This window comes from Rattus norvegicus, chromosome 1 (genome assembly GCF_036323735.1).
Source record: "Rattus norvegicus strain BN/NHsdMcwi chromosome 1, GRCr8, whole genome shotgun sequence".
NCBI classification, from domain to species: Eukaryota; Metazoa; Chordata; class Mammalia; order Rodentia; family Muridae; genus Rattus; species Rattus norvegicus.
Window position 1 is genome coordinate 27078939 of NC_086019.1, and position 25121 is coordinate 27104059.

The following is a 25121-nucleotide window of genomic DNA, read 5'->3' on the forward strand; positions in this document are numbered from 1 at the left end:
CAGATGGAGCACTACCAAATTCCTTCTATGAAGCCACAATTACTCTTATACCTAAACCACACGAAGACACAACAAAGAAAGAGAACTTCAGACCAATTTCCCTTATGAATATCGACGCAAAAATACTCAACAAAATTCTGGCAAACCGAATCCAAGAGCACATCAAAACAATCATCCACCGTGATCAACTAGGCTTCATCGCAGGCATGCAGGGATGGTTTAATATATGGAAAACCATCAACGTGATCCATTATATAAACAAACTGAAAGAACACAACCACATGATCATTTCATTAGATGCTGAGAAAGCATTTGACAAAATTCAACACCCCTTCATGATAAAAGTCCTGGAAAGAATAGGAATTCAAGGCCCTTACTTAAACATAGTAAAAGCCATATACAGCAAACCAGTTGCTAACATTAAACTAAATGGAGAGAAACTTGAAGCAATCCCACTAAAATCAGGGACTAGGCAAGGCTGCCCACTCTCTCCCTACTTATTCAATATAGTTCTTGAAGTTCTAGCCAGAGCAATCAGACAACAAAAGGAGGTCAAGGGGATACAGATCGGAAAAGAAGAAGTCAAAATATCACTATTTGCAGATGATATGATAGTATATTTAAGTGATCCCAAAAGTTCCACCAGAGAACTACTAAAGCTGGTAAACAACTTTAGCAATGTGGCTGGGTATAAAATTAACTCAAATAAATCAGTAGCCTTCCTCTACACAAAAGAGACACAAGCCGAGAAAGAAATTAGGGAAACGACACCCTTCATAATAGACCCAAATAATATAAAGTACCTCGGTGTGACTTTAACCAAGCAAGTAAAGGATTTGTACAATAAGAACTTCAAGACACTAAAGAAAGAAATTGAAGAAGACCTCAGAAGATGGAAAGATTGGCAGGATTAATATAGTAAAAATGGCCATTTTACCAAAAGCGATCTACAGATTCAATGCAATCCCCATCAAAACACCAATCCAATTCTTCAAAGAGTTAGACAGAACAATTTGTAAATTCATCTGGAATAACAAAAAACCCAGGATAGCTAAAGCTATCCTCAACAATAAAAGGACTTCAGGGGGAATCACTATCCCTGAACTCAAGCAGTATTACAGAGCAATAGTGATAAAAACTGCATGGTATTGGTACAGAGACAGACAGATAGACCAATGGAATAGAATTGAAGACCCAGAAATGAACCCACACACCTATGGTCACTTGATTTTTGACAAAGGAGCCAAAACCATCCAATGGAAAAAAGATAGCATTTTCAGCAAATGGTGCTGGTTCAACTGGAGGGCAACATGTAGAAGAATGCAGATTGATCCATGCTTATCACCCTGTACAAAGCTTAAGTCCAAGTGGATCAAGGACCTCCACATCAAACCAGACACTCTCAAACTAATAGAAGAAAAACTAGGGAAGCATCTGGAACACATGGGCACTGGAAAAAATTTCCTGAACAAAACACCAATGGCTTATGCTCTAAGATCAAGAATCGACAAATGGGATCTCATAAAACTGCAAAGCTTCTGTAAGGCAAAGGACACTGTGGTTAGGACAAAACGGCAACCAACAGATTAGGAAAAGATCTTTACCAATCCTACAACAGATAGAGGCCTTATATCCAAAAGATACAAAGAACTCAAGAAGTTAGACTGCAGGGAGACAAATAAATAACCCTATTAAAAAATGGGGCTCAGAGCTAAACAAAGAATTCACAGCTGAGGAATGCCGAATGGCTGAGAAACACCTAAAGAAATGTTCAACATCTTTAGTCATAAGGGAAATGCAAATCAAAACAACCCTGAGATTTCACCTCACACCAGTGAGAATGGCTAAGATCAAAAACTCAGGGGACAGCAGATGCTGGCGAGGATGTGGATAAAGAGGAACACTCCTCCATTTTTGGTGCGATTGCAGACTGGTACAACCATTCTGGGAATCAGTCTGGAGGTTCCTCAGAAAATTGGACATTTAATTGCCTGAGGATCCAGCTATACTTCTCTTGGGCATATACCCAAAAGATGCCCCAACATATAAAAAAGACACGTGCTCCACTACGTTCATCGCAGCCTTATTTATAATATCCAGAAGCTGGAAAGAACCCAGATGCCCTTCAACAGAGGAATGGATACAGAAAATGTGGTACATCTACACAATGGAATATTACTCAGGTATCAAAAACAATGATTTTATGAAATTCGTAGGCAAATGGTTGGAACTGGAAAATATCATCCTGAGTGAGCTAACCCAATCACAGAAAGACACACATGGTATGCACTCATTGATAAGTGGTTATTAGCCCAAATGCTTGAATTACCCTAGATGCCTAGAACAAATGAAACTGAAGACGGATGATCAAAATGTGAATGCTTCACTCCTTCTTTAAAAGGGGAACAAGAATACCCTTGGCAGGGAAGAGAGAGGCAAAGATTAAAACAGAGACTGAAGGAACACCCATTCAGAGCCTGCCCCACATGTGGCCCCTATATATACAGCCAATTAGACAAGATCGATGAACCAAAGAAGTGCAGACCAACAGGAGCCGGATGTAGATCGCTCCTGAGAGACACAGCCAGAATACAGCAAATACAGAGGCGAATGCCAGCAGCAAACCACTGAACTGAGAATAGGACCCCCGTTGAAGGAATCAGAGAAAGAACTGGAAGAGCTTGAAGAGGCTCAAGACCCCATATGTTCAACAATGCCAAGCAACCAGAGCTTCCAGGGACTAAGCCATTACCTAAAGACTATACATGGACTGACCCTGGACTCTGACCCCATAGGTAGCAATGAATATCCTAGTAAGAGCACCAGTGGAAGGGGAAGCCCTGGGTCCTGCTAAAACTGAACCCCCAGTGTACTAGACTGTTGGGGGGAGGGTGGCAATGGGGGGAGGGTTGGGAGGGGAACACCCATAAGGAAGGGGAGGGGTGAGGGGAATGTTTGCCCGGAAACCGGGAAAGGGAATAACACTCGAAATGTATATAAGAAATGCTCAAGTTAATAAAAAAAAAAGAGCAATGAAAACATCTTTATCATCAAAAAGAAAAAAAAAAGAAAATAGTACATGCCCCGATGCAAAGAATAAGCAATCATCAACCATTGGATGACACCCTGTAATTGCCAGGGGCATTTTCCCCATTGTGACTTAACTATGATGCATACTTGCTCAACTAGTAAATAACTTGAACATTGAATAAGTTAAATGTTTATGTTGTTCCCTCCCCCATTACTGTTACAGCTTATTTCTCTCAGTATATTTAAGTACAATTTAATAAAACGAGTGCGCTGGCCTTGGACTCATATGTACTTCCTATCGTTTCATCCTTTTGCTTAACTGATCAGTTGATCATTTTTCAGTGACTTCATCTCTTTTAAATGTTTTCTGTTTTAAAGTATTCATACATCCGTTTATTCAATTTTTATGAAAGCGAGAATGTGTCCCACAGCACATGAGTGGAAGCCAGAAGTCAACTTGATTCTCCCCTTCCACTCTATAGTGGTTCAAGCTTGTTCCCAAGTCACCAAGCTTGGCAACAAATTCCTTTGCTCCCAAGCCTTCTTGTTGAAACATCTTTGTTGCTTCATACATGTGTAGTTACTCTTTTCATTTCCTTTGTATTGAATAATTTTTTACTAGTAAAGTTGAATCCCCAAAATAAGAATATCATTTACTCTTTTATTTCCAATATGTGCAATGTCAATCAATCAGTCTGTGTATTTTAATTGTATACTATAGAGTATTTACTTCAAGGCTTAATTTGTGAAAAGTGACTTTTAGTTGATATTTTCTGTTTATCTAACAAATAAGGCTCTCTTTTTCATCACTGTGGTTTGCTAGTTTATGAAAGATTTTCTTTTTTCTATTTTTTATGACCACTCCTCTGTTGGTTTTATGACTTTTCATATTTTCATGGTGTCATAATGTTTACTGTTTTATCTTTTTAGTCTTTATTTTTAAAGACATAGAAGATTTATTGGTTTATTAATTATTTTTAACTGTTTATTGGTTCTTTTTGAATTTCACATCATGCACCCCATTCCTACTCAACTCTTCTTCCCCTCATATTCACCCTCAATTCTTGCAACCTTTTCCCCAAAGAGACAGCAAAATATCCTTGTGGAAGCTATAGTATGTCACAGTGTGCCCCACAGTATTCCCTTTTGTCCACGTGTTTTTTGCTTGAAAATGTTTATTGTGTTGATTTGTTGGACTATTATGAAGATTTTGGCTTCTGTAATTCTGTCAATTCTAGAACCTTACTGGGACTTCTCTCAAGTATCCCATTGTTGCCTTATGTCATGGAGATCTTTAGTTTTGGATCTATATGACCAGCCCCTTCATGTACTCCAACGGTAGATGTTGGGTTGGGCCAATTAGAAGCCCAAGATCTGGAACTGAGAGGTATCTGAGCTGGTCAGCCTGCAGGATCTCCTGTTCTTATTGCCCTAGAGGCTGCTTAACCAGCAACTCCTCCCCTACAAGGGATAGCTCTAACCCGCTGCCCAGGTGAGATGGAGGACTCTCTCCTCTGAGTATTGCAGCCTGTGAGAGACATGGCTAGTTCTCTCATGAACCTCCATATGCCCATTCCAGGTCCAGCTCTCCTACCTGCCATGAATGGCAAAGGAAGTAGGAGGGGAGGAGGGCATTTCTCCCTCATCAGCACCACTGCACAGCAGACAAGAGAACGTGCAGGCTCTCACAACCCTCAGGACTTGCTTGTATGTAATCCCACATCCACGGCCAGTTCTACTGTGTTGTCCACAAAAGGTGCAGGGCCTTGTCTACTGAGTGCTGCAGAAGGAGAGGGGCAGGGCCAGCTTCTCAGCTCTGGTGACCCCAAGCAAGCAGTCCTGCCTGCCGAAGAAAGGGAATTTTCTCTCCCTTTCTCATGTCACTGCACAGCAGATAAGTTACTAAGCCAACTCTCCTATGGCCCTGTCACCAGGAGAAGAGCAACTCTTCTGCTCTTATGACCCCAGGCCAGGTCTCCAGTCTGTGGCCAGGATAAGAGGGGTCAGGAGGAATGATATCGTTCATCTGTCCACACCACTGCTTTTTTCATGGAATGTTAGGCTACCATGGAACTCAAACATAGCTTCCCTCCTCTCTGCCACCTCCTGACACACATGTGACCCAGCAGCCACACCAGCAATACTTCTGGGCCAGGATCTTTGCTGTCCTTAATGTGTGATGCCTTAAAAATAAAGAAGATTCAAAAGTCTATCGAACAGTCCCTTTATTTTGCATTCTTGTTCTGTTTACTCTTACTTGAATTCTAGCTTTGTTCCTTCAGAATGATAGTCTATACTTCTAGAAAATTCTGATCTACAAGGAGAGTAATAAACAGATGAAATATAATTTGTTACCAAATTAAATTGCCTAGTATAAGTTGGTTTTCTTATAAATAACCCATTTCATATATATATTTCATATATAATTTCATATAAATAAAAGTATTCAGTTTAGTTCTCTAGTTCTCTATGGAATTAATATTTATGTACCGACTTGGGCAGTCTTACCAGGAAGGCAAATGTAACCACAGTCATGCCTTCCATTCTCTCTTTGTATAATCTTCAATCTTTGCACCTTATAACACTGTCTTATTGTTGGTCTTTGTTGGAGAACAAAGCCCAGCATTCCTACCTACATGAAGTCCTCTCCTTCTAGGAATGAATCACTTGTGACTTGCTGATTGTGAATCTCAAGAAATTCATCAAAAGACAGTTCAGACCTCTTAATAGTTTGATTATATCTATCCATGTAACAAGAAATATAAAAAGGGCAATCCCACGCTACCACCAGCAGGGTGGATGAGCCAGCCTGGTCTATTTTCAGCTTGGCAGAAGCTCTGAAATCGCTCCACCTGGCTCCTAAGTTCGCGTGGCAGGTTGCTGTCACACCAACCCCACGCTTCCAAATTCCTGTGGCTAGCTTGGGTGCCCCACCACCATACCTTTCTTTTGAACTCAGTTGAGTCACCACATGAAGGAAACCACCACACACTCTTGGTTTAGAATCAACAGGTAACTCAATTGCTAGGGGCAGCAACTGGCATCCTAATTTTGTAAGCCATTCTAAGTATAACTTATCCAGTGGCAAATCCTAATGGATTGGCCATCTTAACCAAGGGCTTCTTGCTAGCTAGATTTTGTCCTCCAAGCTGTCCCTGTGCAAAAGGACAAAAGCAAGTCATCCTTTCCTGCCTATCCTCTTCCCCTCTTAGGCCCGGAAGTCCGGCCTACTCCTCGACCAGTGATTGGTTACTAGAAATCTTTATTCATTAGGGGAAGGTTCACATGAAGTGATTCACTCTCGTCCAAGGAAGCCCCTCTTGGAGAAATGGAATTAGCATCAAAATACAAACAGCACCAGAGCTAGCCACAACATATTCATATTTCGACTTTATACACTGTGGTTCTTAGTATAAAATCTGACCTAAATGAGCTACATACACCACTTTCATGTTTTGTTTCAAAAGTAGCTTTGTGTATATTTATAAGACATTCAGCTGCCTATCAAGAGCCGGACAAAAATTTCAAAATTTTTAAATGATTTCTAATATTTCCTGTGTGTAAATGGAACACTTTTATCATTATCTTATTAGATATTTCTCATTATTGAAGTCTCAACTAATTCTACTCACCCATTTGCCAATTCTCATACTAATAATCATACCATTTATGAGCAGCCAAGTTTAGTTTCCTCTAACTAAATATTTTTTCATATTTCCCTTCCTCACTAAGATATCTAGTATAATTTTGAGTATAGTGGTAACAAACATCACAGTCTTATGTATATTTATTCAGTTTTAATATGAAAATAGTGCTACTTATTTAACAGTGTTGTTGGAAAATTTAAATGAAGCAATCCCATAAAATTATTAAAGTAGTATTTAGTACATTTTGAGCAATGAATAAATAATATTTTTCATTTGTAGATGCCAATAGACTCACTCCTAGTTAAATCAGAGTTATATGACAGAAGTAAATTAAAGAGCTTTAAATAAATTAAAAGCATATATATTCAGATGCATTCACAAATAACAGTATTGCTTTGGGATGTTTTACATTCAGGAGGGAAATGTGTTTAAAATAAAAAAATAAATATAAAGTAATTTATTGAATTCTTTGGAGTGTCTTTATTATTCCTCTTAAAAACAAAAAATTAGAAATATTCAAAACTGTAAAATCCTGAGTAATTTATAAACTCCAGTATATTATCATTTAAGTTAGTGTGCAACATGATATGATTTTATTGGTGAGTATAACGGAACATACGACAAGGTAAGTATAAAACACTGGAAATGAAAGGGAAGATTCAGCTAAAGATACAGAATTAAAATCACGAATAGAGTGTTTTAGAGCATTCTGCCTATGCTACTTTCCAGATGCCAGAGTTACTGGGGATATCCAGTATGGATGGTATGACTACATGGCTACTGTTTTGTACTTATATACCTTTGAAAAGGTGATACACTATGCCATTTTCATAAATGTTTAATGTTTTAAACCATTTGTGTGTTTCACATATTGATCAAATTTTCACATGTCTCCACATCTTGTGCTGCTTTATTTCTTCCGGTACTGTAAAGATTTCAGCTTACACAAAAGTTAATCATGCCAAAGTTATTTATGGCACCTCATTTTATTCGGGAAATTTACCACCTTTCTCTTTGTAAAACTCTATCGTGATTTACACATACAGATATGTCCTTGGGTTGCGGATTCTAAGATGAAGATTAATATAGAACAAGTTTATCGAAGTGTGTTCTCAATGACAAGACCGTTTTGTCAGATAAATAATGGAACTGTAAAGCAGTACAATTAATTTGATAGAGCTTGATCTAGAACTATGATGTCATTTGAATTTTATAAATACATTAAGAATTAGGGGCATATTGGGTAAGCAGTTGTTTGTTTATTTATTTTGTTTTGTTTCCCTCTTGGATTTGATATTGGACAAAGGCTATACTTAGATAAATATTATGACCTTGAATGAGTCAATTGTTATTGGCCATCAAGGTATATTACTTGCAGAGAAAAGTTCAAAAAAAGGGGTCAATGCATTCAGAATAAACATTTCTCAATATTACTTTATGGTAGAAAATAGGTATTTTAAAGATGAGGAATTCTTTTGAATATTCCTTATCTCAGACTGTAGTGAATACTCTAGTATGTTGCCCATGTGTGCCTTTGAACTGAAACCATAATTATTCCTTGCATTGCATTAAAAGAATAAGAATTTAGTCCTACTTGAGAAGTTTGAAAAAGACACTTCAAACTTCTTGTTTTTTCATTAATAACTAACCATGTTATGTTCATCTTTTGTTTCATTTACATGATAAATATGGGGTATTGATTTGAAAAATATAAGTTTCCCTCTGTAGTAGGTCTCCGGGCACCCACTGATGCACATTATTTCAATCCTGTACCATTCATTCTTACTGTATTCAGCAGAGTAGTACTTGATATTGATTGTCTAGAACTAGAAGTCAATTTATTTATGGGTAGAGATATTTCATTGCCTGGTATCTTGACTGAATAAATTGGCAAGAATGAGCTAACAGAACACTGATCTCCCTCTGCTAATGATTGTGGGTAACAGGACCAGGTACTTCATACTGCTGTTACTGTAATTCCCCCAATCTATTATGATGCACTATACCATGGGACTATAATCCAAATGAACCCTCCTTTGTTAAGTTGTTTATCTCAGGATAATTTCTCACAGCTATAAAGTAATAACTAACATAAAGACACTCGATTTCCTCTATCAGCCTTGAACTTGATCTTCTAGAATGACTTGGAGCCTAATAGGGTAGTAAAAAGCCCCATGTTTCTACCTGCTTTCTGACTATATTATTTCCTGAATTCACTGATGGTCATTGTCTATTATTGTCAGGGAAGGCTCAATTTTCTTCTCTGCTTGGGTCAAAGAGTCTAATGTGATTAGTAACAGTCATACAGTAAACTTCATAGAATTTCTTCATTATAATCTAGGGAACAAGTCCGCAGTAGGAATCCAGGACTTCTAGATCTTTAAAAACTGGATTATAAATAGAATCAAAATTGTTTAAGTGTACATCTATAGAAGTACTCTACTATTCAATTGTATTCCACCAACTAGGAATAAAACACCATATAATAGTCATATATGCAGGGCATTTTTCATAAATTAGAGGGAAGGAGATTATTCACATATACCCCATACAATTTAACCATGCAATGCATCTTCAGACGTCTGTTGGGTTTATCAAGTTCTTGTACTGAAGACTAAATATTCTTTAAGCCTTCTATGAGTAGTGTCTTTCTTTCCAACACATAGAATAATGAGAAATTTATTCAGAATGATTCACCTTGTTCTGAATGAGTCATTTCTACTTCTTCGTAGAAAGGGACGCATATGTCATCCATTACTCACTGGCTATTAGTTTTCTCAGACAGGTTTTCTCTTTGGAGTTCACTGTTGCTCATTGGTTGACAGGTTCATCATTAGTTATGTTTAAATGAATTATCTCAGTTCACACCAGTGAAAACGTCAAGTTTCAATGTTGTACCATTCCCAAACTATCATGATAGCATCGACTTTAAGTGATCTTTATCACCAGCCATGAGGTGAGCTACGTCCAATGTCTCCCTTAGTGTCCATTATCTAGGACAACTCCTAATTTGTTTATAAGTTGTCTTCCTCTCAAAGTAGACTTTGAGATAGAGAATTGTTGTAGGCAATCTATTAGAGTGTTCCAGGAACAACATCTGTAAAGGACCGGGGAAGAAAGATCATTCAGGAGAGGACCAGAGAAGAAAGATCATTCAGGAAAGGATAAATTGCAAGTCCGTGGCAATAAAAGCTTCAGTGGATTTCACACAGACTTCTGAGGCAAGGCAGTCTTTCTAGGACTGTGGGAGAGCCTAAGAAAACTACACCTCCACAAAAACCAGTATGAGATGAGACTCCTTGGAGGGATTCATAACCAGAAACAAGATGTCTTACTGGGACCACAGATAACTGTAGAGAAATAACTTGGCTGTGAATTGCCAACAGGAAATACTTCTGGCAAGGACAGGAATAAAATGTTGGTGATGCTTAAAGATGGCCTACACATTGAACTCCAGTGTCCACTAAAGTCTGAGTGCTAACAGCCTGAAGAAGAGTTGTGAATCTCCCAAGTACTTACTTGGGTCTAGAGATGTATTATTTAAATTTTTTATTTTTATTTTGTAATTAGTCTCTACTATAAAGAAAAAACATTTTATATGAAGATGTAGCAACTAATACAGGCAAGACACGTTTAATTTAAAATTTGTTCAAATAAAATTTCTGTGATTTTTGTATTAACTGTTAAGAATTTGTGTCCATGAATTTGTAAGTCATGGGCTGGAATTATGATCTATTAGCAAAGATCAGAAATAAACATTCTATGCAAGTAACCAAGCAAGAACATAATACCAGTGGGAGAGTACCCTGAACATATGGGATAAATGTGCAAATTATTTGGAAATAATATGAACATATAACAACTATATCTAGGCCAAATTATAAAACATAGTTTCTCATTTTGTTTTTCCCTAAATCCAAAATTACCCTTAATAAGGGAAAGAAAATTGAAGAGGTAGTTATTAAGCTTCTTACTTGAATTACATAATATCTAAGTAAGTAAATTTAGCCCTACAGCTTTTAAAAATACCTGAAGATTGCAAGTCACTATTCTATATATCAAAATATAATAATCCATTACCAATGTGTGGATCTTTCCCATGCCTTTCTTTTCATCCTTTGATAAATGTTAGAAATCATTTAGAATATTTCCATATTATACATGGGTATAGATAAGGATTTACATATTTTGTTTTATTTTACCATTTTTTAAGGTTTCCATAGTCTGAAAACACATTTAATCAAATGGGTCCTGCCTTTCTGGTTTGTCATAAAATATATTCTTTAAGAAATTGTAAATATGTCATTTTAAAGGGATCTTTCCAAGAGTGATACATATAGTGATTCCCAGGTCTAATTTTTGGGGTTCATGTCTCTCTGCGGTCATTATTTCCAATAAAAATGACTGACGGTCTAAATGGCTGACACAAAGTGAAACACTGTTTATCACTGTCACCATTGCTGGACAAGCCCACAGGCACTGGAGCTAAGGCTTGCTATTCAGAAACCCTGTACTTCTCAAGAAAAATAACAATATTTCTTTGAATCCATCCAAAAATATTAATTAAAAAATATCAAGCTCTAAGTGCTGATATTTTACCAAATTGTTTATATACTCTTTATGCAGTTTATATCTAAGTTCAAGACTACTATATTCATGAGATACTTTTCAATAAGTAATTCAAATAATCTTAATATGGCAATTCCTAGATAATATGTAATGGATATATTCATATCTGTCATATTATCTTTATAATAATATAATCCATCAAAATTTTTGAATATAAAATTAATGTAAATATACCCAAAAATGAGTTTAAATTTTTAAAATTGTAAGCTTCTTACAATGCAGAGAAAAAAATACCTGTGGCACTGGTCAGGACAATGAATTGTTGAATATGCCTATCTATTGGGAAAAAGTTTTATGTCATCTATCACATTACTAAAGTTATGAATAATACCAAATCATTTTTTACCTATAGTTCAGTTTAAGTTCTAAATATGTACAGTAGCCAGGAAAGATAAAACAGACTTCTAGTCTAAACATATGTGGCTTAAGTTGGAAGATTACAAATTTGAGACCAACTTGGGCTGCATTGTATATATAGTATATTAAAAGAATTTATTAAAATGATAATACACAGACACACACACACACACACACACACACACACAAGCACACTATGGAAAATAGGAATTACCAAGGTTATTTTCCTTGGACTTTAATGATGTCCATTAAAGCAAATAAGATTACTTGAACAGGAACCCTATAGCAGTGTCATTCTGATACTAAAGCAGAGGTAAAACAATTAATGGGCAGGAATCATATGCAGTTACACTACACACAGGGGCTACTCAAATCTCAACTAGGACAAGGAAGTTCACATGAAATTTCAGACTCTACTCAAATTGCACACAATTTAAAACATCTATATCAACTGTTTCTGGAAGATTTTTCTTTCTTCTTTCTTTCCTTCTTAAAATTTTTATTGGATATTTTATATATTTACATTGTAAATGTTATCCCCTTCCCCCTCTCCCTTACCCTTTCCCCGCTCACCCTGTTTCTATGAGTGTTTCCACTCCCACCCACCCACTCCCAACTCAATACCCAGACATTCCCCCACAATGGAAAAACAGCCATCACAGGACCAAGGGCTTCTCCTCCTAATAATACCAGACAATGCCATTTTCTGCTATATATGTGCCTGGAGTCATGTGTATTAATGGGTTGATGGTTTACTCCCTGGAATCTTTGGGGTGATATGGTTGATTGATATTGTTGTTCATCCTATAGGGTGGCAACCCCCTTCAGCTCCTTCAGTTCTTTCTCTAACTCCTCCAATGCTGTCCCCAGGCTCAGTCCAGTAGGCAGCTGCAAGCATCCTCATCTGTATCAGTAAAACTCTGGCAGAGTGTCTCAGGAGACATCCATATCAGGCTCCTGTCAGCAAGCACTTCTTGGCATCATCAGTAGTGACTGGGTTTGGTGGTTGCAAATGTGAGGGATCGCCAGGTAGGGTAATGACTTGGGCTACATAAATATATAGTATATTAATATACTACATATTATACATACATATACATATATATGTGTATATGCTCTGTATGACCTTTACTTCAGTGCCTGCTCCACTCTTTGTCCCTGTATTTCCTCCCATTGAGTATTTCGTTCCACCAGGCTGTTCAGTCAATATTTGCAGGTGCCGTGCATCTAGCAGATCTTAGTAAAGATAATGACATTCTTTTTCAACCAGTTACTAGCTTTCTAGTTTTTACTCTTGAAATATTCTATGATAAGCTCTTTCATACCTCAGATTTCTATTGTTTATTTATAGTGGTGTAGACTTAGATTTTTATAAAACCTTCTTTAGTAAGTGTGCTTAAGTGCTTTAACCTTCCTTCTAGCCCACCACCCACCAGAGGCAGTGGAAAGGAAAGGAAATAGGTCAAGAGCAGGTGGGACCTGTTTAGAAATAATTCTTTGGTGCCATCCCAATCATCATTGTCAGGATGTCAGCTCACATGAATCAGCAGCGGTGGCTCCATTCACGAATCAGCAATCGCAGGTTGATCCAGTAGAAACAGGAAGGCTCTGCCAATCAACCTGAGGCCACAGAAGCAGCAAGAAGCTGCCATCATAACATGAGAAGTTTCTCGGTGCATTTCTCTATGAAGTCATGAGAAACACTGAACAGTCAAGAAGGGAAGGTGGATCAATCTTGCAGTATCCATCAGTGAAGGACAGTGTCATCAAAGTCCATCAAAGTCCAACAAAGGGTGGCAAGGAACACCATTCCCTGTCTGTTGGGCTGTACTTAAACCCTTGACAGAAAGCACACATCCTTTCAAGTGTCTGCTCTAGCTTAACATCACATGCCCTTTCTCCAGGCAGCTTCCAGAAAAACACCACATGCCTCTTCTCAGCAAAATCTCCTCCCATGTGTCTGCTTTAGCAAAAACATCCTGTCACATGTTTGCTTCAGCAAAAACATCCTCCCCTATACATCCTCTTATAATACAGAGTCTCAAAAAATATCACGTGCTACAACTGAGGATCTGAAGAAACCAGAAATTTCCACTACATAGTAGTCTTAATATTATGTGTCATTGTTTTCTGTTGTCTCACCACATTTATCTAGAGACAGATAACATCACATATTTTTTACAGTAATCTTTCTTATGTTTGTTCTTTATCTATATCTCATGTCCTTCTCGATAGGTAGCCTATTATCTAATATTTTGTGGGTGTAACCAACATATTTCATGTTTATTTGGATGAGTATGCATACTATTAATGAAGAGTGGGGCATTTCTCTAGAAAAATATTATAAAATGCATGATAAATATTCTTCACTTTTATATCCTAAAAAACAAACAAGAATACTAAGGTGAATATATGTTGCCAAGGCAGACAGTCCTTTCTCCATTCTCTTTGGGTATCCTTGGATTTAGATGAACATCAAACTCTCAGAGTGAACTATCATTGTTTTGGTCCAAGGATGAAATATATAGATATAAATATAGATATAGATATAGATATACACACAGTTTGTAGAAATAACCATGACAATCTATAATAACCTGCTAATAATATGTAAATAAAGGAATTATTTGTTCTAGCTAGCTCATTTAAAAGACACACAATCCTGATATTATCTTTCCAAGCTGTAAGCCTAGATTGGGCAGGTTCTAGACCTATTCTAACTTATAGCCCAGCCATATATCACTTGTTATTTGCTGTTCTCTTGGCCACATGCTCATGGTCTGTTGTCTTTTCCTTGACCCCTCTCCTGATACTAATTCCCACCTTTCTCTCTCTACTACCCAATCATAGACTGTAGCCTTTTATTAACCAATTAACTTTAAAGTGGACAGTGAGGTTTACATAGCAACACTCAGTGTATATGAGGATCTCCTTGCTGGGGGCAACCAGATCTTGGGACCAATATTTAACATATGAATATGTAGTAGCACCAAATCAACCCTCAACAACAATCAAAATATTTTTGTTGTTAATTGGATTTGGCATGAATTTGTGGCCACAGAATAATTAAGTTAATTAGTCTGTCAGTAAGAAAATCTACTGACTTATTCTAGAACTAATTTCTATAGAAAGAATAGGCTTTAATTATCTAGTCTCTTTGTCTCTGCATGGTAATTATTGGTATAATACTGTGTGAAGATGTGAAAGAACTTCCATGGTCTAGATCACTGATTCTACTCAATCACAGAGTTAAAAGAAAAAATAAACTTTATAAAACATAGTCCAATATTAAGTTTTATGTAGCCCAAAAGATTCATAAAAATAATTTTTAAAATTTATTTTTATTGATCTTAGAAAGATAAATTTTACCCAAGTTGCTCAGGGCTCAAGTATGTGATAACAAATGAAAAGCTCTAGGGTAAACCAAAATATGCTAATGACGTGGTTGGAACCTTGTGTAGTTTTAATTCATTGTTAAAAAATTTAATTATGGTATCAATACGTTTATGTACACTTAGAATTTCATTCTCATCATGAACATTTTTACCACAAAACATAATTAAAATCCTCATTTAAAATTTTATAGCAGAAAGGTGAATTTTTAACTATTTTATTTTATTTTTTGACTGTGTGTGTATGGGCATGTCCGAACAGGACAGAGATTGGACTCCAGGATGATTTGGAGTCATCTAACCTAGTCTGCACTATTAATCAGTCTGCAATTGAAGAGATGTATTTTCATGTTGCATATGTCCATTCTGCTGAACATTGCCTCTTTGATTTGTCCATATGGACAATTGCCAAACAAATAACTACATTAGCAAAGTCAATATGAAAAGCTTAATGTAGCTATACAGTAGACATGGACATTCTGGGAACTAGTTACCCTACTATGCATATTAAGTAGACTGAGTACAATTTGATACCTCATCAAGCCCACCCTTAGCAAGGAAATTGAATGTTACACATGTCTTTCTCTAGCTAATAATGTGCAAATCTGTAAGAATATTGAGCAACTCATGAATAATCACGGTTGGCCAAAAACCTGGCTTTGCCATTTCATAGGCCATCATCTTGGTTTATATAAGAGTGTCTTAGAGATATTACCATTATCTAAGTGTGAATTTTTCCATTAAACACAGCTATGGACTTATAATTTAAAATACAGATGCTACCCACTTAAAATCAGTTGGAATCAGAGTGTTACCAAAGTGCTCCAAATGGCCTTAAAGATCTATATGTCTAACTGTAATGCTTCTTATTCACTACTGGACCACATATAACAACAATTACTCATAATAACTTAGAACAATTAAACAGTGAGAATGAAAAACATGTATAAATACCAAATTCCTAATTATTGTATAAAAATTTTTAATTTCATCACTATCCCAATTGTTAAAGCAATAAAAGGCCAATAACTTAACATTACCAGTCAATGATTATACATTATATCTCAAAACATAACACTTTTCATCTTATTATTCTTGAATGATGTCTTTGATTCTACTAAGATTTGCATAATTAACATTTGTTGCCCAGCATCTCACACTGGAGATAGATTCTGCAGTGGAACACTGTTTCTCCCTCCCGTTTATCTCCTCTTCTCTAATCATCTGTGCATTGCTTTATAACTTTGCAATAGCCAGGACATTAGCCCTCCTTACTCAGCTCCAAAAACAAGAGAACCAAACAAAGCAGCAGCAACATCACATGCATTCTACTCTATCTAGTTTTGTTATAGAAGATAACAAATCTCCAACTGTGGAGCGCTTACATAGGCAGAGGTCTAGAAAGACTGCTACACAACATACAATGGGAGGGTCATAAAGCACAATGGAATTAAATTATGCTAGATGTATTATATTAAAGGCTTCAGGATCTAAGAAGATGTCTTAATGTGTAAACGGTTTGCACATAAAAGGGTATGCACAAGAGCATGCTTACATAATTCTAATGCTGGGTAAGGGCAGAGAAGAAGATAATGGCAAACTCCAGGGAACTGCTGGCCAACTAGTTGACTGGTTCAGTTTTAGGGAGAGATTCTACTTCAAAAAAATAGGGTGAAGAATGATAGAAGAACAAAACCCAGGGCTCCAACTGCATATGTAGCAGAGAATAGCCTTGTTGGGCACCAGTGGAAGGGGAAGCCCTTGGTCCTGCCAAGGTTGGAACCCCAGTGCAGGGGAATGTGGGGGAGCAGTAAGGGAGGTGGATGGGGGAATACCCGCATGGGGTAGGGAGTGGGGATGTGGGCTTATGGACAGGAAACTGGGAAAGGGAATACCGTTTGAAATGTAAATAAAGAAATATATCTAATAAAAGATTTAAAAAAAAGAAAAGAAAACCTCCATTTTAAGTGTTCACTTGCCTACACACGTATTGGTGCTACACATACACACACATACCCACACACGCATGCATGCATACATGCATACACAATAAAAATTTATGACAGTTAACTTCTAAATGACTCAGAACACATTTTGGTTGACCTTAAACCTATGAATACCAAAAGTTGAAGAACAGAAAAATCATTACCATTAATGACTTTGGGCCAATCCCAAAACCTCGAAAAAAAGGACAATGATTATTATTTTGTGTGACTACAAAGCACAAATAATGCTAAATATTCAAAAATTGTACTTTTTATAATTTTAATATATTTTGGGATGTCCCATAACTTTTTAAATCTCACATTTATCTCCACACATTAATCAGAATGTTTCCATATAACATAAATGTTTGTAGGTGGACAAAGGCCTCTGAATAGAACATTTCCAGCTTCAGGAATTACAAAGAACTTAATTTCTTGCCTTTAAATATTTTGAGTGAGTTAAAACACAAGAAAATATTCACATTATCTGTTTTCAGGCTGAATAAGTAATCTCATTATTTTGGTCAAAGGAAACTGCTTTCTACTTTAACTCTAAGACACACAAAGGACATACGAGATATTGTTTTGATTTGCAGTTCTGAAAAATTCAATACTAATTTCTACATGAATTAAAATAATGTCCACTGCATGTTTCCCATTCTATAGACTGTTGATTGAGCAAAATATTTTCACATGTGATGGCCAAAAGGATTTTGATATCAAACTAAACTAAAATATTTAAAGAAAACCTCATTTTCTCAGAACTGATACAAATACAATCAAAGCATTACAAGTTTACATCACGAGTGTTAACTTAATAATTACAGATAGCTGAAATTTCGTGTACTTTACAGGCTATTCATGAGACATCTTCACCAAATGAAATCCATGAACTATAGAACACAAAGCAAGACTTCTTTTTAATTTAGACAAGAGAGGGCTTTAGCAATATGCATAGATGGGAGAACAAGGGTATGATGTTAAAAAGTTAAATGCTGCGTTCAATATGATAGTTTTTCAACATCTGTTTTATATTCAGAAATTTGAGTATTCTCTATGAAAAGAAAGAAGGGGAGGGTAAGGGGATAGGGGGCTTGTGGACAGGAAACCAGGAAAGGGAAAAACATTTGAAATGTAAATAAAGAAATATCAAATAAAAACATTAAAAAGGAAAGGTCTAATAATGGAGGAAAAATTTTGAAATGAGCTGAAAACTATAGACTCTTCTATAAATGCTTATGCAGATATAAAATCACATGCAAGCTTGGTCATATGATAGAGGCTTTGGGTTTAGTTAACTGAGAAGAAACTCATTTTCTCATCTCTTTGGCAGCATCAACAATTAACATTAGATGTCTTTTTGCTGAGAGAGGGTGAAACAAGCTATAGATACTAGTTGTTCTGTACCTCACTATGTAGACTGTAACTCCCTGAAATCTGCCTGCCACTGATCTGCCTGCCACTGATCTGCCTGCCACTGATCTGCCTGCCACTGATCTGCCTGCCACTGATCTGCCTGCCACTGATCTGCCTGCCACTGATCTGCCTGCCACTGATCTGCCTGCCACCGATCTGCCTGCCACTGCCTCCCTGAGTGCTGGGATTAAGAGCATGCAGGAAGTTCCAGAGACCTGAGATAGGCCAAGATGTCTAATAGTCGGGACAGGGAACCTAAAGAGGCAACCTCTTGTAGCCAGATATGACCCCCCAGAGGAGATAAAAGGACACCAATGACTCAGGAAACTTTTGACACAAAAGGAACTCCGTGAGGGAGGCACTGGAGGGAAAAGTAGTATTTAGGATATAAATAAATAAACTAATTTTAAAAAAGAAAATAATCTATTCAAATACTTTATATCCACAAAACCAAAATGAAATAAAATAAAGGAATGTAACACCATGCTTGACAGAGAATTCTTTTCTTTTTTAATGGTTATTTTATTTATTTACATTTCAAATGTTATTCTTCTCTTAGATTTTTAAGAAACTTTGGATAATAATCTTACCAGAGATTTCCTCCCTAGTAGCATTATAACATAATAAATGTGTTTATATAGCATATCTACTAATAAGAAAGTTTTACAGCAGGGATTAGGTGTAACAGGACTTGCAGATTTTTGTTTTAATATACATTGTTCTTGGTCATAAAATAATCAATAATCGAAAAGGAATTGGATCCTTTGGGCTACTTTTGCTCTTTACCATAACAATTATGTTATGATGCAGGTACTTCAAAAGGTCATTGTACAGCTCTTAGAGTTGAAAACTTTAACCTAAGACATGGTGACCATTGAGCAAAGTATCAAGGTGTTCAAAATGCCCTCACCATAAATGTTTGTTTTTGAAAGCAGATATCTTTAACTTTTAAACATCTCCCCTTTTATTACAAATACCCATCTGTTAAGGATTTTAGCCTCTGCATGTTTTGCTCTAAGGAAGTGTTTACCAAGTTCATTAGAGTTGCTATATCACTGTATTTACATTGCCAGTGTGGTCTCAATGATGTTAGTGTCTCATGCTATTTTTTGTAGCCTGAGGGAAATATTCAACCTGGAAAATATTTCTACAGATTACATTTATTGCATATCAATAATAGATAGCATTTCACTAGGAAGTGGATGTCAAGCAGTAGACCAATTTGGTCATGTCCTGTAATGCCTCTTAGACACATCTGCCGAAATCTCCTGCATCCAGATGGTAGTTAATGAACGTGAGTGATTCATGACCAATTCCTTTGCTAATAAATCACTTGTGATCTCAGATGGCAAGTGAGTCACTTTATCTTCTTTCATCTAATAATAATACTTATTATTATTATAAAATTAGTAATAAACAATAATTTTCTAAACTTGGTAACTTGACAGAAAATAAAATATGAAATTAGAATGTCAAACTATAAATTTAATTCTCTATTCCAAATAATGCTTGTTCCTATTAATATCATAAGAGAAAGTCTATTTTCCTGAAATAATATGAGAAAATGTGTCTTAAATACTTTTCTTGTGCCTTAATTTTTCAAAAGAGATTGCTTTGGGAAAACAATGTTATGTTTTATAGCTCCATAGACAAATTCTATAAAGTTCATTTTATATTAAAATTGTAGTTACATATATATATGGGCATGTAAAGCTGATACACTATGCTAAGTTACACACTTTCTCCTGTTAAATCTATGTGAACTTAAAAAATATAGATTTAATTTTAAGCATTTTATTGTGAATAACAGAACTGGCAAAATACGGGTGGTATCATTGATATGTGATTGGTACGTTTTCTAACAAAATTTGTATTAGCATGTTAGCCTTGCACAGCACAATCTCCATTCAGACATAATATGCAGTTGTATATCAGGCTAGTTAGATGGCTTACATGATAAAAAAAAATGGTTGCCAGAAAACCTGATGACAATTGATGCTATTTACTGGGGGAAGGCGGATCCTGAAAGCTATCATTTCACACTTGTGTTCTAGCATAGTGTGTGCCTGCACACACACACACACACACACACACACACACACACACACACACACACAGAGAGAGAGAGAGAGAGAGAGAGAGAGAGAGAGAGAGAGAGACATACAAGTATCAACACACACACTCACACACTGTGATTTTTAAAAGCTTTAACTATTCTTTATTTAGATAATTGGTCTTGTTATTAGAGACACAACAAGACAGGGAACCCATGACAATAATTAATTCCTTTATAGCTAACATTGTCTGCATTTTTGAAAGCTCACATTGCAATAGTCTCTCCAGTGTTCTATTGGATGCTTCAGGCATCAGCTCTGGAAACGAGAATTTCATCAAAAAAATGGAATCTGTCTCTTATCACAGATAATAGATCAACACTTTTAAGCTTTTATCTGAAAAAGTAAAATACAAGCCTCTTCACAGAAAAAAATGAAACTGAAGCAAGATTCATTTTGCTGAGGAAACTACAAGTTAGGTAATACCTAGCCAGTGCAGTACATTGTCATCTTATTAGGGGAGCTCTCCTAGGCAGATGTCCTTTACAATTACATCCAAGCTGAGCAAGGTCAACTATTACCAACTCATTGCAGAAGAGGAAAGACATTAGCACAGGTTCTTATAATTGTTATTATTTGAACAAGGTAAAGAACAGACTTAACCATAGCATTTATTGGAAAAAAATCACTGACATTTTATAAGTAAATGTAAATATCTTTATCAATACTCAAGCAATTATCCAGATGCAATTGGAAGGTATTTGATGCAGATAAATACTAACATTAACTACTGAAAAAGAAATATGCCAGATAACAAATTTAAATTTTAGTTTAAAAATTAATGCAAGCTAGGTAAATACATACATACATCAAATTTAAATGTTTCATAGCATCCACCTTTTACAGATAAAGATCATCCTTTGTTTCAGCTACTCCATTTCTAAGTACCACCATCAGTTCTCAGCCCACATGTCATGTAGCATATCAAATCTCTAAATTCTTGGGCCATTTGATTTGACCTTCTTCAAGGTCTCTAGAACAAAACCCCTATATAGCACTTGGAACATCTTTAAAGAGGTCTGGAATCACGATTTGCATTACACAATTTCTCATCCCTCGAAGATCATAATGGTCACAGTATGCCTGCAAAAACTATGTCTATGAGGAGGGTCTGCATTCTACAACTGAAAATAACATTAAATCTCAGTTTATTCTCATTTACTCACAGATTTAAAAATAATATTTTTGAATGTCTATTTTAGCCAAGGTATTAAGAACTTAGGGAGATAAACTTACACAAACGAACTATTTTCTAAGCATATTATTGTTTGTGCATTACAAATATATGTATAAAAAATTAAAGATGAAACTGGGGTGAAATAATGACAAGTAGAATCAACTAAAACACTATGAAAATCTCAGCAAGATATAACTGCTTGACTCTAAGGTGATCTTTAAAGAAAAATAAAATATTGATGAATCTAAAGAGTAATATATATAGAGAAAAAAGATCAATGATGAAAAAAATCACAATGTAAAAGACCCTGAGAAGAAAATGATCAAGTTTAAGTCTATGGAACAGAAAGTCATCAGTGTGTTTGGATTCTGGGATGTATACAAGGATAAGCCGATAAGTGAATCACAGACAGCATGGTTCAAAACCAAGGAGTTGGGGGGGGGGTCTTGAATTGTAGTACAAAGATATAAAACTCGCTGTTAAAGGAAGGGGAATCATTTTTTGACAAAGGACGTAAAAACCATCCAATGGAAAAAAGATAGCATTTTCAACAAATGGTGCTGGTTCAACTGGAGGTTAGCATATAGAAGATTGCAAATTGACCCATTCTTATTGCCCAGTAAAACCCTTTAGTTCAAGTGGATCAAGGACCTCCACATCAAACCAGATACACACAAACCAATAGAAGAAAAAGTGGGGAACAGTCTCGATCACATGGGCACTGGGGAAAATTTCCTGAACAAAACACCAATGACTTATGCTCTAAGATCAAGAATCAACTAATGGGACCTAATAAAACTGCAAAGCTTCAGTAAGGCAAAGGACACTATCATTGGGACAAAACAGCAAGCGACAGATTGGGAAAAGATCTTTACCAATCCTACGTCTGATAGAGGGCTAATATCTAAAACATACAAAGAGAGCCAAATATCCCTATTAAACAAAATATTCTCAGATGAGGAATATTGAATGGCTGAGATGTACCTAAAGAAATGCTTAACATCCTTACTCATCAGGAAAGTGCAAATCAAAACAACTCTGAGATTCCACCTCACACCAGTCAGAAATACCAACATCAAAAACTCAGGTGATAACAGATGCTTGCAAGGATGTGGAAAAAGATCATTCCTCGATTGTTGGTCGAATTGCAAACTGGTCCAACCACTCTGGAAGTCAGTCTGTACGTTCCTCAGAAAATTGGACATAGTACTACCTGTGGACCCAGCTATACCACTCCTGGGCATATACCCAAAAAAAAAAATGCGCCAGCATATAACAAGGACACATGTTCCACCATGTTTCTAGCAGACTAATTTATAATAGCCAGAAGCTGGAAAGAACTGAGATGCCCTTCAACAGAAGAATGGATACAGAAAATGTAGTACATATGCACAATGAAGTTCTACATAGCTATCAATGACTTCATGAAATTCATAGATAAATGCATGGAACTAGATAATATCATCCTGAGTGAGGTAACCCAATCCCAGAAAAACACACGTGGTATGCACTCACTGATAAGTGGATATTAGCCCAAAAGCTCAAATTACTGAAGATACAATCCACAGATCACTTGAAGCTCAAGGAGAAGGATGACCAAAATACTTCACTCCTTCTTAATAGGGGAAGCAAATATATTCATAGGAGGGGATATGGAGGCAAAGTTTGGGGCAGACTCAAGGACTGGCCATTCAGAACCTGCCCTACATGTACCATATATATACCATGACTCCCAGTGGATCTTTTTTATTTGCATTTCAAATGTTATTCCATTTCCATATATATATATATATATATATATATATATATATATATATATATCCACCAAGAGATAAGATTGATGAAGCTAAGAAGGGTATGCTGACAGGAACTGACTATAGATGTCTCCTGAGAGACACAGCCAGAGAATGTCAAATACAAAGGCAACCTCTGGCTGCAGACCACTGAACTGAGAAAGAGACCCTCGTTGGAGGAATTAGAGAAAGGACTGAAAGAGCTGAAGGGACTTGCAACCCCATAAGAACAGCAATGCCAACCAACCAGAGCTCCCAGGAACTAAAACACTACTCAAAGTTTATACATGGACTGACCCATGGCTCCAACTGGGTACGTAGCAGAGGATAGCCTTGTTGGGCATCAATGGAAGGAGAAGCCCTTAGTCCTGACAAGGTTGGACCCCCAGTGTAGGGGAATGTCCGGGGAGCGGGAAGGGGTGGTGGTTGGGGACGGGAACACCCTTATAGAAGAAGGGGAGGGGCATAGAATAGGGGGCTTATGTCCTGGAAACCAGGAAATGGAATAACATTTGAAATGTAAATAAAAATTATCCACTTTAAAGAAAAGGGATAAGAGTCATGGTGTTTAATTAACTAGAGATATAATATCCTGTGATTTCAATTGTCAAAGCAAAGTCCACACCTGGTGTTTACTTCTTGATACCACCCTTCCAGTCAATTGCCACATTTTGACTTATTAAATTTGAATGTCAGTTTGATTCACTTCTTAAAGAAGCTTTACCCCTTTTTTAATATTATATATTTTGTTTCTCAAGGTAAACTATGTATTATTTGCATCTTCCTTCTTTGTAATCCTATTGCATAAACTTTAGTGATTCATTCCTGATAATCATCATTTTAAAACGATCGGTTGTCCTTAAGAAAAATCCAATCATTTGATTTTACTAATAAAGACTGGGGAGCCAGACGCTCTGATGAAAGCCAGCTAGCTCAGAGAGGCAAAGAAAGCACCCAGATGTCCTTCCTTCTCAGCTCATGTCCCCAAAGTAGCTCTCCTTCTCCACACCATCTCCAAAACTCCTCAAACTCAGTGTTCCTCCTTTTTACTTCCTGTGCATCTCTCTCTGTGTCCTTCTGACTTTACTCTGTTTTTTCCCCTATGTTTGCTCCCTGCCAACTGGTTGTTTGCTCTGCCTCTCAATCTAGTTGACTTTATTTAATCCTGTTTATAATAAACGGAAAGCACCTGAATTGAGGTGTGTGCTATGGTGAGCCATGCCACAACTAGAAACAGGGTTTTCCAACGAACAGCATAATCTCAGGCTTCAGAGTGTGATCAAATATCCTGCAACAACCATCTCCTTCATTTGATAGGGGTTCATGAGTAATTTTTTTTTAATTTTTGTCCTTTGTATTTGCAGTGTTATTCTTGGATATAGACTTACAGGTGTCTAAAATAATTTGTTTGATGAGACGATCAGAATTGGTAGGAAAATACATCACCATTGTAGAATATAAACCAAGTAAACAGGAGAATGAAGTTAGGCAAAATTGTGAGATGGCTACCACTATGTCAAAGGGATTATGAGAGGATAACATAATAAGATGAACAAAGTGAAAGGAAGGAAAAGAAACAAA

General features: G+C 36.4%; 1 protein-coding gene and 1 pseudogene across 5 annotated transcripts in view; one reads left to right on the forward strand and one right to left on the reverse strand.

Moving 5' to 3' along the window:
* Positions 1-25121, forward strand: part of Nkain2 (sodium/potassium transporting ATPase interacting 2) — a 1207754-nt gene that overhangs the window by 590558 nt on the left and 592075 nt on the right. The window lies entirely within an intron of this gene.
* LOC120100455 (small nucleolar RNA SNORA17) lies at positions 5084-5186 on the reverse strand (annotated as a pseudogene).